Raw genomic sequence first — 15,949 nt, forward strand, 5'->3', positions numbered from 1 at the left:
GTGATATTGAGCTCTTGGTCTGTCAGAATTCCAGTCTATGAGGCAATCTGTGTCATTCTGGTTTAGCCAGGTGAGTGAGTAGTCCCCCGGCTCTGTAGAAAAGAACAAGAAAGAAAAGAGCAAAAAAGGGGAGTATGGAAAAATATAGATATGAATCTTAGACCCTAGAGGACAAGTTAAGACCTCGATCACAAGCAACAAAACAGAGGAGGCCCCAGGGGCTGTGGACACAGTCAGTAGAGTGGTAGTCATGAATTATACAAACTGAGAGAACTAAGAGAACTAAACCTGTGTGGGGATCTGGCTTAACTTCAAGAATGAAGAATAATAAACTATAATTAAAATATCTATGAAGGCAAGGTTAAATAGAGAGGAAGTATGCTTTCAAGTTAAAATGAATATAAGGCCAGGCACGGTGACTCATGCCTCTAATCCTAGCGCTTTGAGAGGCCAAGGCGAGAGGATTGCTTGAGGTCAGAAGTTCGAGACCAGCCTGGACAACATAATGAGACCCTGTAACTAAAAAAAAATTTTTAATTTTCTGAAAATGATGTTGCACTCCTGTAGTCCCAGCTACTTGGCAGGCTGAGGCTGAAGGATTGCTTGAGCCCAGGAGTTTCATGTTGCAGTGAGCTATGATGGCACCACTGTACTCTAGCCGGGGCAACAGAGTGAAACCCTGTCTCAAAGAAAAAGACCCAAAAAACTAAAAATGGATAGAAGTTTAATTATAGGCCGGGCATGGTGGCTTGTGCCTATGATCCCAGAAATTTGGGAGGCTGAGGTGGGACGATCACTTGAGCCTAGGAGTTTGAGATCAGCCTGGGCAACATAGTGAGACTTTGTCTTTGCAACAAATAAATAAAATAAAAAGAAATTTAATTATGATGAATTATCCTTGTCTAATGAAATATTGGCTATGTAGAGATGACAATCATATTTTAAAGATTTCTTGGCCATCTACACTGCCACCATCATGCTAGCCCCTTGGGTCTTCACAAGGCCAGGTGATGCTCCGGAATGGGAGAAAGCCAGTGTGGGAGCAGGTTGGATCCAGCTTCATTGAACATCATTACCGGTTATTTCATAATGATAGAACCCAATTAGGCGCAATTTACATTGATGTGTTATGCCTTGTGTGGGAAGGACAACAGTTCCCAGGGAAAGCTGCCATTGCAGAGAAGTTGTCTAACCTTCTGTTCCAGAAAATCCAGCATAGCATTATGGTGCAGGACCATCAAGCATTCACCAGATAGCTACATCATCAGCATGGCTGTGGGCCAGCTTAAGGTGGATGAAGACCTCATCATGGTGTTCCACCTGATGTTCCTATTAAAGAACATCAACGATGCTTGGGTTTGCACCAATGACGTGTTCAGGCTTGCCCTGCACAACTTTGGCCGACCTCCTCTCCGTCAGGTGCTCACGATATTTCAATGCCTCATGTTACAATAAAACCACAAAAATTTTCTTAACGACAAAAAAGATTTAATATTTAGTAGTTGAAAGAATGAATCCTGGCTCTCCTATTTACTAACTGCCTGATCATGGAAATATTACTTACCTTCTCCAAACTTCAGTTTCTTCATCTATCAGGTGAATTGATACTTATTGTAAGAATTAAAATAAAAAAAAAAAAAGCACACAACACGATGCCTGGCACATACTTAGAGCTCAATAAATAGTCACTATTAGTAGGCAGTGGAAAACAGGGTTAATGAGATGGAAATTGAATGATGTAATGGATTATTCTTCACAGATGCAGTTATTTCTTGTCGGAGCAGCTTACAGAAGTTTAAAGATCAGAGCCTCTTGGATATCAGGCTATAATGAATGTAAATTAGGCTCATTTGAAGAAAGGTAGTTCCCGTTGTTTCTTGAGTTTGTAAGAAATTAGGTCTTCTATACATTTTTTCTGATAATTAATTTTAGATGTCGACTCAACTGGACTAAGGAACACCTAGAATCCTGGTAAAGCATCATTTTGGAGTGTGTCTGTGAGGGTGTTTCCAGAAGAGATGATTGTGTGAGTCTGAGTGGACTAGGTAGGGAAGATTTGCCCTCAGTGTGGCCAGGCATCATCCAATCTGCTAGGGACCTGTAGAGAACAAAAAATGAGGAAAAGGCAAATGTATTGATTTATCTGCTGGAGCTGGGATACATTTGTCTCCTGCTTTGGACAACAGAACTCTGGTCTCCCCGGTCTTTGGACTCCAGAACTTATCCCAGTACTCCCTGCCTAACCTTCAGTTCTCAGGTCCCTGGTCTCAGACTGAGAGTTACATTCCATTGGCCTCCCTGGTTCTGAGGCCTTCAGACTTGGACTGAACCATGATATTAGCATCCCAGGCTCTCTAGCTTTCAGACGGCCTGTTGTGGAATTTCTCAGCTTCTATAATGATGTGTACCAATTCCCCTAATAGATTCCCTCTCATGTATCTATCTATATGTATCGTATTGGTTCTGTCTCTCTGGAGAACACTAATACACTCTCCTTCCAGAATAGTACTTTTTCTTGTTGCCCAGGCTGGAGTGCAATCTTGGCTTACCACAATCTCTGCCTCCCAGATTCAAGCAATTCTCCTGGCTCAGCCTCCCCAGTAGCTGGGATTATAGGCATGTGCCACCATGCCCAGCTAATTTTGCATTTTTAGTAGAGACAGGGTTTTTTCCATGTTGGTCAGGCTGGTCTCAAACTCCTGAGCTCAGGTAATCCACGCCGAGCTAATTTTGTATTTTTAGTAGAGACAGGTTTCTCCGTGTTGGTCAGGCTGGTCTTGAACTCCCAACCTCAGGTGATCTGCCCCCCCTCGGCCTCCCAAAGTGCTGGGATTACAGGCATGAGCCACTGTGCCTGGCCAACATTAGCATTATTAGTTAGCATTTACCATTAGTATTTTTAATGTTTTTACTTAACTCAAATCTTGAATTCTTTGGAAAATGTAAAACAATGGACAGGTTAGGTAGACAGGCCATGCTAGTTGAAAACAGAGAAGACGGTAAAGTATGAAAGATAGGTGGGCATGGTGGCATGCACCTGTAGTCCCAGTTGCTAAGGAGGCTGAGGTGGGAGGATCACTTGAGACCCGTAGTTTGAGGCCAGCCTGGGCAGCATAGTGAGACCCCATCTCTAAGAAAAAAGTTTCCTCCTTAATCAGTTCAGATTACCTTTTGGATATAAGTCATTAGGTCATTTGTCTGGGTAGAGTAAAGCAAGCTGCCTGGAGTTGAAGTGTCACAGGGAGACTACAGAGGAGGTACTAAAGAGGCTCTTCAGATGGCTTGTTAAAGTTAAGGAGGAGGAGTTAGGCCTCTCAGTCTACATAGCAAGGAAAGGAACGGACTGGTTTTTATGGAGCCAGTTTTGTGAGGCCTAAAAAAGGAGCCATAGGGGATAAAGTTTAAAGACACAGGAATTTTTGTTGTTGTTTTACATTGTTTGAAGAGTTTCTCATTAAAAAAGCTCTTTTAAATATACTTTGTTTTTTAGAGAAGTTTTAGATTCACAGCAAAATTGAGCAGAAAGTACAGAGAGTTCCATGTACTTCCTGTCCACACATGCACAATCTCTTTTACTGTCAACATCCCACGCCAGATTGGCATATTTGTCACAATCAATGAACCATCATTTACCACCCAAGGTCTGCAGTTTACATTAGAGTTCACTCTTGGTATTATACCTTCTGTGGGTTTGAACAAATGTTTAGTGACATGGATCTACCATTACAGTATCATACAGATTTCATTTACATGAAATGTCCAGAATAAACACATTCACAAAGACAGAAAGCACATTGGTGGTTGCCAGGAGCTTGGGAGAAAGTAGGACAATTTGCATGTATTTTTTTTTCTGAAACAGGGTCTTGCTCTATCACCCAGGCTGGAGTACAGTGGTGTGATTATGGCTCACTGCAGCCTTGAACTCCTGGGCTCAATGAATCTTCCCATCTCAGCCTCCCAAGTTGCTGGGACTACAGGCATGCACCACCACGCTTGGCTAATTTTTGTAATTTTTGTTTTATTTTTATTTAATTTGTATTTTAAGTTCAGGGTACATGTGCAGGTTTGTTATGTAAACAAGTTTGTGTCATGGGGTTTGTTGTACAGACAACAAAGGTATTAAACCTAGTACCCATTAGTTATTTTTCCTGATCCTCTCTCCTCCCGCCCTCCAATAGGCTTCAGTATGTGTTGTTCCCCTCTATGAGTCATGTGTTCTCATCATTCAGCTCCCACTTATAAGTGAGAACATGCAGTATTTGGTTTTCCATTCCTGCATCAGTTTGCTAAGGATAATGGTATACAGCTCCATCCATGTTCCTGCAAAGGACATGATCTTGTTCTTTTTTGTGGCTGTATAGCATTCCATGGTATATATGTACCACATTTTCTTTATCCAGTCTACTATTGATAGGCATTTAGGTTGATTCCATGTCTTTGCTATTGTGACTTGTGTCACAATGAACATATGTGTGCACATGTCTTTATAACAGAACGGTTTACATTCCTTTGGGTATATACCCAATAATGAGATTGCTGGGTCAAATGGTATTTCTGTTTTTAGGTCTTTGAGGAATTGCCACGTTATCTTCCACAATGATTGAACTAATTTACACCAGCAGTATATAAGTGTTCCTTTTTCTCCACAACCTTGCCAGCATCTGTTATTTTTTTGACTTTTTTTTTTTTTGACTGAGTCTCGCTGGAGTGCAGTGGCACGACCTCAGCTCGCTGCAACTTCTGCCTCCTGGGTTCAAGTGATTGCCCTGCCTCAGCCTCCCGAGTAGCTGGGACTACAGATGCGTGCCACTTCACCCAGCTAATTTTTGTATTTTTAGTAGAGACAGGGTTTCACCATGTTGGCCAGGATGATCCGCCCACCTGCCTCAGCCTCCCAAAGTGCTGGGATTACAGGCATGAGCTACCATGCCCGGCTTTTTATCTTTTTAATAGTAGCCTGTTGTGAGATGGTATCTCATTGCGGTTTTCATTTGCATTTCTCTAATGATCAGTGATGTTGAGTTTTTTCATATTTTTCTTGGCCATATGTATGTTTTCTTTTGAAATGTGTCTGTTTATGACCTTTGTGGGGTTTTGCCATTTTGGTCATCAACCCAAATCCCACCTCCTCAGTATGCTTTTTCAAAAAAAACAAGTATTGTAACTTTGAAAGTACAATGTATCTCAAACTATGGATAGCTCCCAAAGTACCTAGCATAGCCCTGGGCATAAAGAACTCAAATAAGTGCTTTCCCAAACTGATGCATATATAAATTAACAAGAACAAAATTCAGATTATTTAATGAACATAATCTCAATCTCCTTCACTGGATACTCATTCTCTGCTCACCTCTTAAATACTATTGTAAAAATGGGGCTTATATTAATACCTACCTCATGTAAGGTTGTTGTGAGAATTGAACACGTACATATAAAGCATTTAGCATAGTGTCTGCCACATAGTAGGTGTTCAGTGAATGTTAGAAATTTTTATATCACTGTCACTGCTCCCCAAACTTTTGTTATTGCCTGTAGTCTCATTCTTGGTTAATGGTCTTGCCACTGACCTAGGCTCCTAAACCTATTTTAATACCATTTAATGGCTTAAATCCCTTCTTAACTCCTCTCACACTACCCATATTCACTTAGTCACCAAAGGCCTATTGATCCTTCTTTAAAAATACCTCTCTGGGCAGGGCGCAGTGGCTCATGCCTGTAATCCCAGCACTTTGGGAGGCCGAGGTGGGTGGATCACCTGAGGTCAGGAGTTCAAGACCACCCTGGCCAACATGACGACACCCTGACTCTACCAAAAATACAAAAATTAGCCGAACGTGGTGGCACGTGCCTGTAATGCTAGCTACTTGGGAGGCTGAGGCAGGAGAATCACTGAAACCCAGGAGGCAGAGGTTGCAGTGAGCCGAGATCACACCACTGCACTCCAACCTGGGCGACAGACCAAGACTCCATCTCAAAAACAAAAACAAAACCAACAAACAAAAAACCTCTCTGACTCTATCACCTACCTATCCAACTTTACCTTCTATCCAATTCTTTATTCTATACCTATAGTTCAATTATACCAGTCTATTTTCAGTTATAAGAGTGGGCCATGCTGTTTCACCACAGCATACCTGGGTACTTTAAATTTTTCTTTCTGAAATATCCTTCCTAATCTTGTGCGTTTAGTAAATATTTATTAGTTCCCTGTTTCCATTTAATTACCTTCTCTGCTTCACAGGGCAGCTAAGGTCTCAAATCTCACTCTCCATTGTTACTCTTTATCACATTTTATGTTTGTTTTCCCTACTACTAGATTGCTCTTATTTGTTAAGAGCAAAAGCCATGTCTTATTCATATATTTATTCTCAATGTGTTGCATAGTATCTAAAACATAGTGTGTTGGGGGGAGATGGTTATTTAATAACTAAACAAACCTCCTTTCTGGCCTTATTTCCTACTATCCTATGGTTCTATGGATATACATAACACTTTCTAGACTCTCTCCTTTGCTGCTGCCAATCTCTGTGCCTACAATATTTTCCACTAACTCATCTCAACCTACTGAAAACATATTTCCCATGGGGCAGGTGATTCTCATCTCCGGTTGCTACCTTTTCTGATCACCATCGCTAAAAATGATCTCTTTCTTATCCTGGTCTCTATTACATGGTGAGATCTTAGGATCAACAAGATCCAAAGATCAGTAAGGTTTTAGGATTGATAAGATCTAAAGATCAATAAGATGTACACTCTGCTCTCAAGAACTCACTGTCTACCATGGGGGTCGTTAAGCTAGGACAGTGGTTCTTGAAGCCTAGTGAATAAAATAATTACCTGGTGGGATTATTCAAGATATTTGAGGCCCACCCTCAAAAGATCCTAATTTAGTAACTCGGGTTGCTTTATAAGCAAGCATTCCTAGTGATTCTAATGCAGGTGAATGGTCTGTGCGTGTCCTTTGGGAAGCTCATGAACCTCATGGACAATTGTGTAAATATATACGTATATGTGTGTTTTTCTAGACAGAGTCCACAGTTTACAGTACATCATCTATGACCTCTAAAAAAGTTTAAAAGTCACAGATCAAATGGGAAATAGATATGTTAACTAACAGGTTACAAAACAATTCTGCTAAGTGATAGAAGAGAAATCTGAAGAGAAAGTGCTGTGGGAATATAGATCAGAAAGCAAGTAAGTGTCCCAGGGAAAGCTAAGAAAAGCTTCATGTGAGGATAACATTTTATTTTATTTTTTAAATTTATTATTTATTTAATTTTGTTTTTAGAGACAGGATCTCACTCTGTTGCCCAAGCTGGAGTACATTGGGACAATCATAGTTCACTGCAGCCTCAAAGTCTTGGGCTTAAGAGGTCCTCTACCTCAGCCTCCCAAATAGCTGCAACTACAGGTGTGCACCACCACCACACCGAGCTAATTTTCTTTTTCAGAGATGACGGTCTCACAACCTTGCCAAGCTGGTCTTAAACTCCTGGCCTCAAGTGAGCCTCCTGCCTCAGCCTCCTGGGTAGCTGAGATTACAGGTATGTTATCAAACTCAGCTGAGGTAAACATTTTAGCAGGATTTTCTAAAGTGAGTATAAATTTGCCAACTGGAGTAGAATACTGGTAATTCTAGGCACAGGGAACAGGATATGTAAAGACACAGAGATACAAAAAATAAGTTTACTTTCAATATGTCTGGAATATTTGTGAAAGAAGGTACATGTGAATAATGAGACTAAAGATACAGGATCTTGTAGGCCAAGTTAAATAGTTGTTTTGTTTTGTTTTTCAGAGACAGGCTGGAGTGCAATGGCGCAATCATAGCTCAATTCCTAGGCTCAAGTGATCCTCCGTCTCCGCTTCCCAAGGTGCTAAATCTAGAGGTGTGTAGTATTTATTTATTTATTTATTTAGTAGAGATAGGGTCTCATTTTGTCACCCAGGCTGGTCTCGAACCCCTGGCCTCAACTAATCCTCCTGCTTCAGCTTCCCAAAGTGCTGGGATTTCAAGCATGAGCCACCACACCTGGCCAGTTAAAGAGTTTTATTCTGTAAATAACAGAGAAACAACAGAGTGGTTTTTTAATTAAGGTAAAAGTCACCATTTTAACCACCTTATAGTTTTAATTAATTAATTTTTTTTAGAGACAGGGTCTTGTTCTGTTGCCAAGACTGGAGTACAGTGGCATAATCATAGCTCACTGCAGCCTCACACTCCTGGACTCAAGTTGTCTTACTGCCTCAGCCTCTCAAGTTGCTGGGATCACAAACCCAAGCCACTGTGCCTGGCTCAGTTTTGTATTTTTTTTTTTAATTTTTTAATTTTTTGTTTATATTTTCTTTTCTTTATTTTATTTTTATTTTTTTTAACCAAAAACTCCTGAGGATATACCAAGTAAAGTTTTGTATTTTTAGTAGAGATGGAGTTTCACCATGTTGGCCAGGCTGGCCTCAACCTCCTGACCTCAAGTGATCCACCTGCCTCGGCCTCCCAAAGTGCTCAGAGTACGGGCGTGAGCCACTGTGCCTGGCCAGGAGATCTATTGTACATCACGATGACTATAGTGGCTGCCAGGGATTGGGAGGAGAGGGATGAACAGGCGGAGCACAGAGGATTTTTAGGGCAGTGAAACTATTCTATATGATACTGTAATGGTAGATCCATGTCACTAAACATTTGTTCAAACCCATAGAAGGTATAATACCAAGAGTGAACTCTAATGTAAACTACAGACCTTGGGTGGTAAATGATGGTTCATTGATTGTGACAAATATGCCAATCTGGCGTGGGATGTTGACAGTAAAAGAGATTGTGCATGTGTGGACAGGAAGTATATGGAACTCTCTGTACTTTCTGCTCAATTTTGCTGTGAATCTAAAACTTCTCTAAAAAACAAAGTATATTTAAAAGAGCTTTTTTAATGAGAAACTCTTCAAACAATGTAAAACAACAACAAAAATTCCTGTGTCTTTAAACTTTATCCCCTATGGCTCCTTTTTTAGGCCTCACAAAACTGGCTCCATAAAAACCAGTCCGTTCCTTTCCTTGCTATGTAGACTGAGAGGCCTAACTCCTCCTCCTTAACTTTAACAAGCCATCTGAAGAGCCTCTTTAGTACCTCCTCTGTAGTCTCCCTGTGACACTTCAACTCCAGGCAGCTTGCTTTACTCTACCCAGACAAATGACCTAATGACTTATATCCAAAAGGTAATCTGAACTGATTAAGGAGGAAACTTTTTTCTTAGAGATGGGGTCTCACTATGCTGCCCAGGCTGGCCTCAAACTACGGGTCTCAAGTGATCCTCCCACCTCAGCCTCCTTAGCAACTGGGACTACAGGTGCATGCCACCATGCCCACCTATCTTTCATACTTTACCGTCTTCTCTGTTTTCAACTAGCATGGCCTGTCTACCTAACCTGTCCATTGTTTTACATTTTCCAAAGAACTCAAGATTTGAGTTAAGTAAAAACATTAAAAATACTAATGGTAAATGCTAACTAAGAATGCTGGCCGGGTGCTCTCGCACCTGGGTGACGAAATAATTTGTATAACAAACCCCTGAGTCACAAAGTTACCTGTATAACAAACCTGTACATCTACCTCAAACCTAAAATAAAAGTTACAATATTTAAAAAAGATTTCTTTTTTTACTTTAAGTTCTGGGATACATGTGCAGAATGTGCAGGTTTGTTAGATAGGTATACATGTGCTATGGTGGTTTGCTGCACCTATGAACCCATCATCTAGGTTTTAAGACCCTTATGCATTGGGTATTTGTCTTAATGCTCTCCCTCTTCTTGGCCCCCAGCTGCTGACGGGGCCTGGTATGTGATGTTCCCCTCCCTGTGTCCATGTGTTCTCACTGTTCAACTCCCACTTATGAGTGAGAACATGCAGTGTTTAGTTTTTTGTTCCTGTGTTAGTTTGCTGAGAATGATGGTTTCCAGCTTCATCCATGTCCCTGCCAAAGGACATGAACTCATTCTTAAAAAAAGAAATTTTGTTCATATATTTAAACAATATTACTTGCAAAGCTATTTATTAACAATGTGAAATAGTAAAGTTATTATGTAAGTAGTATGGCAATATAAATGAAAACAAACCCTAAAACACAATTTTTAAAAACTACCAGCATTTACTGCTCATAGTTGAACGAATAATGGAATGACACTGTATTAGTCCGTTCTCATGCTGCTAATAAAGACGTACCTGAGACTAGGTAATTTATAAAGGAAAGAAGTTTAATGGACTTACGACCATGGTGGAGGGGGAAGCAAATACGTCCTTCTTCACATGGTGGCAGCAAGGAGAAGTGCAGAGTGAAGGTGGGAAAAAGCCCCTATAAAACTATCAGATCTCATGAGAACTCGCCCACCATCATGAGAACAGGATGTGAGAAACCACCCTCATGATTCAATTATCTCCACCTTGTCTCTCCCAGGACACATGGAGATTATGGGAACTACAATTCAAGGTGAGATTTGGATGGGGACACAGCCAAACCATATCACACGTAGTCAGAAGAAGAAAAAGCAAGGCAACAAACAAAAGGCTATTTACTGCCAGAGAGAGGTTTCGAAATTCATATAGTAAACATTTATTGAGCATTTACAATGTGCTAAATGCACTGAGATACTAAGGTTACTAAGTCTTTCTTTCTTTCCTTCTTTTTCTTTTTTCTTTCTTCCTTCCTTCCTTTCTCATTCTTTCTTTCTTTGAGACCAATCTCACTCTTATTGCCCAGGCTGGAGTGCAGGGGCACCATCCTAGCTCACTGCAGACTCAAACTCCTAGGATCAAGCAGTCCTCCCACCTCAGCCTCCCAAGCATCTGGGACTACAAGCACACGCCACCACACCTGCCTGCAAAATTTTATTTCTATCACCGTGTATCTTACACCTTGTGGGGGATGATATTGTGTAAACAGAAATATTACATTCTAATGTGGTAACTGCCATTGCAGAGTGGTGAACAGAGTGCTATGGGAACACAGAGAACAGAGCAATCAACTATGTATAATACACATTGCCTGTAGCATAGTGGTTAAAATTTCAAGCTCTGAAGACCTACATTTAAATCCCACCATTTAGTAGATGGCAGTGTTATTTAACCCCTTTAAATCTCAGCTTTTTCATCTGTAAAACGATAATAGTAGTTATCTCACAGAATTGATTGAGGATTAAAATAAGCTAATGAACATAAATTACTTAGCAAAAGTCCTTGGTAAATAATAGCTAGTCTTTCCTAAGAAGACACATACTAAAGGATGAGTAGGACATTGTCAGGTGAGGAAGAAAGTAAACGACATTCTAAAAGGACAAGATACAATGTGTGAAGGCATGGTGACATTATAGGGCATGGTGTGTTTGTGGAATGGTGAGAAGCTTAGCATGCTGAGTTTGGGGGTGGAACTGGGCATAAGGCTAACAAGTTGGACTGAATCCTAACATGCTAGACCAAGGAGTTGTGTTTTATCCTATAGGCACTGAAGAGTCAAAACAGTGAGTTTTGTTTTGTAAAGATGATAATTTTTAAAGTAGTATGGAAGTTGAACAGGTATAGAATGGGGAGAGATTGGTGGCAGGACTGCTTAGCAGATGTAATAGTCCAAGCTGGACATTATGACAGTCTGAACCAAGATTGAGGCAGTGCAGGGGAAAGGCTAGGCTTAACAGAATGACATTTATGAGTTAAAATCAATAGGACTGTATGCTGATTGATTAGATGTGCAGTGTTAGGGAGAAGGGATAGTTAAGGCAAAAGCAAAAGCTTCTAGCTTAGAAACATGGCCTGCGATTGTGAATGGGAATGTAATTCAAGAATTTAATAAATTGTGGCAGTAGAGAAGATAAATCTGATTTTAGATTAGTGGAGCTTAGGGTACCTTTTTCTAACCTGTAGGTAAAAATGCTTAATTGTAATTTGTAAATACAAGTCTGAGTAAGAGTTTGAGGCTATTATTAAAAAATTTGCAATCTATCATTGTATAGATGATAGTTGAAGCTCTGTAAGTAGATCAACTTTGTTCCAGGTGATATAAGAAGATAAGAGACTAGGACATAATCCTAGGGAATCTCAATGTACAAGTGTTGAACAGAAGAGGGAAGTCTGACAGGGAAAGGTAAGAAAAAAAATGAGACAGTAGTGTCATTTCTTACCATTTCACTCCTTCCCAGAGGCCAAGAAGAAGAACTTCTGGGAAATAAGAGCAACCAATAGCCTTAGGCTGTGTAAATACGGGCCAGTAAGTTCAGCAACTAGACAGCTTTCCTTTAAAGTTTCTTGGAGTCATGGCAGAAGGCAGCCTGCAGCAAATTGAACAAATGGAGAAAGGACAGTGGTTGTAGATTAATTCAGAAATCTGGCTACGAAGGGAAGGAGGTAGAAAGGATGGCGGTTTGTAATGAGATAGGGGAGAAATGGTGTTTTAGAATGGAGAAACGTTAAGCACGTCTACAGGTAGATAAGAAAATGTGGAAAATAGAAGAGAAAAGGGATATTTGAGAAACAATCTTCCTGATAGATTCTTTTGGTGACCACCACTTGTAAGTTGATTTAGGATGTTCAGAGTGTGGAACAAAGCCAAGGAAGAATCGAGAGGGAGTGAGACAGAAAAGAACAAAGCTTGGAGTCCTGTTCATTACTTCCTTTTATGTTCTAGAGAACGCTTATCATAAAGAACAATCAGTCTTTCTCTGGTTCTCCATTTACTCTGTTACTTTGCCCTAGAAGATATTATTCATTTCTCTGACTGAAACAGATGGTAGAAAATGCAACTCAGCTTACTTGCTATTAAAATGAACCATCTTTGTGGACTTTTATTGTTTGGAATTTTCTTATAATCGTTATATATATTTTAGAAATTTTAGAAAATACAGATTAAAAAGAAAACTGGTACCCTTACTCCCCAGGGATAATCAATATTAACATTTTGATATGTATTCTTTGAGTCTTTTTCCCCCATGTGTAATAGCTATGCAAATAGCCAACCCCCACTGAAGCACTTCCACAAGGCTTCTGTCAGTTTCCAAATGGTCCCAAGGCTTCTATAGTACTTACGTAACAAACCACACAGTGGATTGATTACTGTTAATGTCATGTCCTCTGGGAATTGCCAAGGAGGCTCACACTTTCAATTTCTGTACATCCCAGATTTGAAAACATATCCCTAACTGTCTTAAGGATTCTAATATTTTTCTTTCTTGCTACTCAACATGAGTGTCTAATAATTCTTACTGGGAATTGATTAGTGAGTAGGTATTGTCATGTAAAATGATTAATGCTGTATAAGTATGTAGGAGACTAAGAATTCAGAAAAAGAATTACTCATTGAAATTTTAATAATAACTGTCATTTAAGAGATGAGATTAACTATCTGTAGAAGTGGTTTACAACAGTGTTGCTATTAAAAACATAGGAAATAATCAAGTTAATCACAGTGCAACTTTAGAACTGGGTGGTAACTTAAAAAAGCATTTCTGCCCTCCCTCAGCTCCAGGCATCTCAGCACACACAGAGAGAGAGACTCTGTTTGTTTGGGAAAAAGTAAAGGCAGAGAAAAAGAGTCTCTGTCTGGTAATCCAGAGAATTCTTCCGGATCTGATCCAAGACCACCAAGGCAGCACCTCAATGAGGCTGCAAGAGCCAGAGAGTTACTGAGCTTGGGGTGCCCCCTAATGTAGATATGACTACAGTGACCAAAAACTTAGATCACAACACTCAAGTCCCTTCAAATACCTGGAAAGTTTCCCAAGTAGGATGAGCATGAACAAGCCCAGACTACAAAGACTACAATAAACACCTAACTTTTCAATGCTTAGACACTGACGAACATGCACAAGCATGAAGACCATTCAGGAAAACATGATCTTCTCAAACGAACTAAATAAGGCACCAAGGACCAAACCTGGAGAGACAGTGATATGTGACCTTTCGGACAGAGAATTCGAAATAGTTGTTTTGAAGAAACTCAAGAAAATTCAAGATAACACAGATAAGGAATTCAGAATCCTATCAGGTAAATTTAACAAAGAGAATTAAGTAATTAAAAAGAATCAAGCAGAAATTCTGGTGTTAAAAAATGTAATTCCCATACTGAAGAGTGATTCAGAGTTTCTTAATTGCAGAATTGATCAAGCAGAAGAAAGGATTAATGAGCTTGAAGACAGGCCATTTGAAAATACATGGCCAGACATGGCAGCTCATGTCTGTAATTCCAGCACTTTGGGGGCCAAAACAGGAGGATCACTTGAGCCCAGGAGTTTAAGACCAGCCTGGGCAACATAACAAGGCATCATTACTATAAAAATTTTTTTAAAAAATTAGCTGGGCATAGTGGCATATGTGTCTATTGTTCTAGCTACTCAGGAAGCTGAGGCAGGAAGATCACTTGATTCTAGGAGTTCAAGGCTGCAATGAGCTATGATTGTGCCACTGCACTACAGCCTGGGTGACAGAGCAAGCAAGACTTTATCTCAAAAAAACAAAACAAAACAAAACACAAAAACCCCACAGTCAGAGGAGACCAAAGAAAAAATAATAAAGAAGAATGAAGCATACTTACAAGATACAGAAAATAGCCTCAAAAGGGGAAGTCTAAGTGTTATTAGCCATGAAGAGAAGGGAGAGAAAGATGGGGTAGAAAGTTTATTTAAAGGGATAATAACAGAGAACTTTCCAAACCTAGAGAAAGTTATTAATATTTGAATACAAGAGAGTTATAGAACAGCAAGTAGATTGAACTGATATAAGACTACCTCAAGACATTTAATAATAAAACTTCCAAAGGTAAAGAATAAAGAAAGGATCCTGGCTGGGTACAGTGGTTCATGCCTATAATCCCAGCACTTTGGGAGACCAAGGTGGGTGAATCACTTGAAGCCAGGAGTTTGAGACCAGCCTGGCCAACATGGTGAAACCCCATCTCTCAAATAATAATAATAATAATAATAATAAAATAAAAAAATTTGCCAAGCATGGTGGCCTGCCCCTGTAGTCCCAGCTATTCAGGAGGCTGAGACCTGCGAATCGCTAGGACCTGGGAGGCAGAGGTTGCAGTGAGCTGAGATTGTGTGGCTGCACTCCAGTCTGGGTAACAGAGGGAGATTGTCTCAAAATAATAATAATAATAAAATAAAAATAAAAGCTCCCAAAACAGCAAGAGAAAAGAAAAAAATGCAATATATTGGAGCTCCAATATATCCAGCAGCAGAATTTTCAGTGGAAACCTTATAGGCCAGGAGAGAGTGGCATGACATATTTGAAGTGCTGAAGAAAAGATTTTTTTACCCTAAAATAGTATATCTGGCAAAAATATCCTTCAAACATGAAGGAGAAATAAAGATTTTTTTTTCCAGACAAACAAAAGCTGAGGGATTTCATCAACACCAGACTTGTCCTACAAGAAATGCTAAAAGGAGTTATTCAGTCTGAAAGAAAAGGATACTAATGAGAAATAAGAAATAAACTGAAGGTTTAATACAAAACTCATAGGTAACAGTAAGTACACAGGAAAACACAAAATATTGTAACATAATTGTAATGTATAAACTACTCATATCTTGAGTAGAAAGGCTAAAAGATGAACTAATCAAAAATAATAACTATGACAACTTTTCAAGACATAGACAGTACAGTAAACTATAAATACAAATAACAAAAAGTTACAAGGCTGGAGGATGAGGTTAAAGTGTAGAGTTTTTATTAGTTTTCTCTTTGCTTGTTTGTTAGTTACCTTGCTTGTTCATGCAATCAATGTTAAGTTGTCATCAGTTTAATAATAACATTGAATGTAAATGGACTCAACTCTCCAATCAAGCTACACAGAGTGGCTGAATGGATTAAAAAAAAAAAAAGCAAGACCCAATGATCTGTTGTCTACAAGAAACACACTTCACTATAAATACACACATAGACTGAAAAATAAAGGGATGAAAAAAGAT

At 39.6% G+C, this 15,949-nt stretch overlaps 1 pseudogene; it reads left to right on the top strand.

The window, feature by feature from the left end:
• The first annotated feature begins 1,010 nt into the window (after positions 1–1,010).
• Positions 1,011–1,478, top strand: LOC108294776 (annotated as a pseudogene).
• Positions 1,479–15,949: the final 14,471 nt, after the last annotated feature.

This window comes from Cebus imitator, unplaced genomic scaffold, assembly GCF_001604975.1.
Source record: "Cebus imitator isolate Cc_AM_T3 unplaced genomic scaffold, Cebus_imitator-1.0 Scaffold602, whole genome shotgun sequence".
Lineage (NCBI taxonomy): Eukaryota > Metazoa > Chordata > Mammalia > Primates > Cebidae > Cebus > Cebus imitator.